Source organism: Prunus dulcis, unplaced genomic scaffold (assembly GCF_902201215.1).
Source record: "Prunus dulcis unplaced genomic scaffold, ALMONDv2, whole genome shotgun sequence".
Lineage (NCBI taxonomy): Eukaryota > Viridiplantae > Streptophyta > Magnoliopsida > Rosales > Rosaceae > Prunus > Prunus dulcis.
In genome coordinates, this window is record NW_023010037.1 from 57,024 (window position 1) to 61,198 (window position 4,175).

Genomic DNA, 4,175 nt, shown 5'->3' on the forward strand with positions numbered 1-4,175 from the left:
TTGAAGCTAGGAATTGTCTAGCTCTCTCTCTCCTCTAACGGCCGGTAAGATGAGCTGTGAGTGTAAATGATATACTGTGCCTCACTCTCACGAAATATACAAGTCATTACAGAGCATATTGTTCACTCACTCTCTTCTTCAATATTCCCAATTCTTCATTTTCCCATTAGCACAGATTAGCTTGTCAAACACTAACAATAATGACGCATGCTAGAAACAGAGCGGGTAAAACATTCGTGGTGAGTAGTGAAGAACTTTTCAAACATAAGTTCATAGAGTTTACTTTTGGTCCTTGGACATGTTGATTCCAGAGGTACCCAAGCTTGGCAAGGAAGCGGCATTGAAGGCCATTGAAGAGTGGGGCCAGCCCATTTCAAACATCACCCATCTCATCTTCTGCACAGCTTCCTGCGTCGACATGCCTGGCGCCGACTTTCAACTCGTCAAGCTCCTCGGCCTTGACCCCTCAGTTGACAGATTCATGATCTACCAACAAGGCTGCTTCGCTGGTGGGACTGTCCTACGCCTTGCCAAGGACGTCGCAGAGAACAACCCCGGGCCCCGGCGCACGTGTTCTGGTGGTGTGCTGTGAGATCACAACTACGTTTTTTCAGCCACCTTCTGAGAGTCACTTGGATGTTTTAGTAGGGCAAGCTCTATTTTCAGATGGTGCCGTGGCTTTGATTGTTGGTGCCAGTGCCGAGTCCAATGCTAATGAAAGCCAAGTGTTTGAGATTATGCCAACGAGAGAAACTATTGTCCCCGACTTCTGCCCTTTACTCGGAGCATGGCGTGGTGGCGCACTTGCGTGAAGTGGGTTTTGAGTATTATCTGTCACCACCAGATGTGCCAAAGTTGGTTTCTGCAAACATTGAGGACCTTTTGGTTAAAGGGTTTAATAAAATAGATGGGATTAATAATGATTGGAACTCCTTGTTCTATAGCATCCATCCCGGCGGACCGGCCATTTTAGACAAGGTTGAAGAAAAACTGGGTCTGAATGAGGGGAAGCTGAGAGCAATTAGGCATGTATTGAGCAAGTATGGGAACATGGGAGTTCCATCTGTTCTGTTTATTCTCGATGAGATAAGAAAGAAGTCAACGGAGGAAGGAAAAGCTACAAATGGTGATGGTTTGGAATATGGTGTTCTGATTGGGATCGGACCAGGGCTCACCGTGGAGACTGTTGTGCTGCGTGGTGTCCCTATTGCTACTGCTAATTAATTAAGGTGATTATTTTAATAATGAGCAAGCCAAATCATGGAATAAAATTCAGGATGAGAAGTCTTCTTTATTTTTCACATTATTACATAATTAATCTAACAATAATATTAGACACCAAATTTATGCACTAAAATTGAGTCCGGAATGGTGTGGCACAAGCCAAGTCATTCAATTTAAACTATTAAATTGCCATATGTATTTAAGATTGATTGATTTTTTTAATAAAATATTAAAAATAATAATAACAAGTGTAACCCTAAATTCCCACCATTAATTGTGTTATCTATCAGAGTGCATCACCACCATATTCCTCCACCATCCAACCTTTTGCTCGTCGCTGCACCATCTAGAGGTGTCAAACGAACCGTGTTGGGCCCGCCGTCCCATTTAAACTCATGCTTTTAATATTTTCGTGTCATACCGAGCCGGTCCATTTAATTTATCGGGTCATGCCGTGCCGACCCATTTAGCAAAATCATTTATCCCTGTCCGGCCCAAAGCCCATGTCCACATACATTGAAACGGGCTGGGCCGGGCTCATGCCATGCCCGTGCTCGTGCTCGTGCCTTACTCGGGCCCAAGAACCAACCCATTTAATTTGAATTTTGTTCACTTGATTTTTTTTTTCCACTAGATAATTCAAATTATAAACATTAAAAATATAATTAGAGGCAAGAAATGATGAACTATTTGAAAACATTAATCAATCAAACATCCAAACAATATGAAAGGGCGGAGGGCAAAAAGTGTCCAACTCCACAAAGTTCACTTCAACTTTTCATCTTTAAACAACTTATTATTTTATATGTGAATAAATGTCTTGCTTTGATTATAAGAGAAGCGTATATGTCATATGTACAAATTAGATATCAAGTCCAATGTTGTTTAATTAATTTGTAGTTGATATGTTTAATTAATTAAGGACACAAGTAATTTCCCTAAAATGAAAGACATCAAATATATGATTATGATTATAAAAATAAAATAAAAATTTAAAGAAAAAACCATATAAACAATGACATTAGATGTCAAATTATTGCATTTTGACTTTTGAGAAAGAAAAAAATGTTAAGTGGGCTGGGCTTGGGTTGTGCTTGAAGCGGGCTCGGGCCATGGGCCGGCCCGATCCATTGGACCACATTTTTTGATCCCGGCCCTGCCCAAGTTTTCGTGCCGTGAATTTAAACAATACTAATGTGATTCATCATTGATGGAAAAGAAATAGCATTACATTAAAACTACAATTGTTGCCGATGAGGTTTCATATCATGAAAATGCAGCATTATAGTAACATCCCGGCCCAAAATTTAATTTAATTTTATAAATTTTAAAAAGAAGGGACGGTTGTACCCTTAGGGTTTTAAAGTGGTTTAAGGTTCACTCTTTATTCAAGAATAGTTTTGGAAATTTTCTTGGTTCAATTGCATAGAGCTCCAACTCACAAGTTCATGGACATGTGTTGTGTAACACCCTAACCCAATAAATTGTTTCTAATTAATTATTTAATTGTGTCATTACATTTCTTCCCTTGGAGTAGGGGTACTTTAGTCACTTTTTGTTTGGAAAATAATTTGGGGAATTGAGTCTTGCTGTTGCGTAGGGCTAGTGAATACGAGTCCGTAGACATGCGGCACACTCAATTCTGATTTAAAACGAAGAAGTGATGATCTACGGAAGTGTAGTGGCACAACCGTAAATATCATGAAATTCCAATTTAAGTAACAGATCAGATTCCTTTTTATGGAATTTCTCTCTCTCCCCTGGCTTTTGCAACCCTCTCCACCTTCGCGAAACAGACTGGCTTGTTTGGCCGACATTTTCTCCTCCGTCTGACAACGGTCGGCAACACCATGTCCCACAAAACGTTCGTCTCTTTCTCATCTAAACATCCATACCCATTTCCACCTTTGAAACTCCAAGATTGGGGGCGATTTTGGACTGGAATCAAGCGAAGCCTTAGTTTCCTCGCTAGCAGTGTTCGTGCGATTTCCGGCTATTTTGGTGACCAAAATCATCGAACCGGGTATGAAACTTCATCCTCTGATCGTGCTCTACCTGTTTATGTGCTTGGTTTGGGTTAATTTTGAGGTTTTAGATATCGATTTCTAACCCCAATTATGCCGACTGTTTTGGCTTCGTTCCGGCTAGTTCCGGTCAATTTTTGGTTGTGGTCAAAGAAAAAAAAATGCTCCCCTAGTTGTTCTTGATCTGTTGGTATAGGCATTGTAGGGTGTTTCGAGAAATTTCGGTCCGAAAATTTCTCAAGACACCCAAGCGCTGCCGGCGGTGGGTGGCAATGCGTTGGCCACTGTATGCTTGGATTTGGAATTGGTTGTCGTTTGACTATTGAACGGATATTGCACCTATTATGCGATATCCGGGTTCAATAGGTTCGGACCGTTTGATCGGTTCCAATTTCAACTATGTTGTTCTTGGTACCTCTAAGATTGTGTAGGAGCTTTCGGATCAGAAATCGGAGTTCGTGGGCTTTGCTGGCCCGACTGACCAATATGGAAAGTTNTGACCGCTCGATTGACCATGAGTCTTCCGGGACTATATGATCCTTCGGGAAGCACTAGAATGACCCTATAAACCTTCTTAAAGGTTGTGCCCGAGAACTAGAGTTTCGAGTTAAAGTTCATTGTTGGGTATGTTTGTTAATTAAGTTCGTTTATTCTCTCGAATAGGTAACACACTTCGCGTGCTCTAGAGGAAGAGTCCTCTCAAAGTTGAGCAGCATTGGACTTGCTGTGAGTGGACATATGTTTTTAAATGAACATTGTTTTTCAAACATGGAATTGCTTGCATAAATGTGATTTGATTGGAAAATTGATTATTTTGGGTTGATTGAGATTATGGGATTATATTATCGGGCTAGTCTTGGCTTTTGCAATGTGATATTGGATTTCCAGGGATTATTATTATTATTTTATTATTATTAAAGTATATGG

General features: G+C 40.5%; 1 pseudogene; it reads left to right on the forward strand.

Moving 5' to 3' along the window:
• Positions 1–353: 353 nt before the first annotated feature.
• On the forward strand, positions 354–1,270 carry LOC117612639 (annotated as a pseudogene).
• Positions 1,271–4,175: the final 2,905 nt, after the last annotated feature.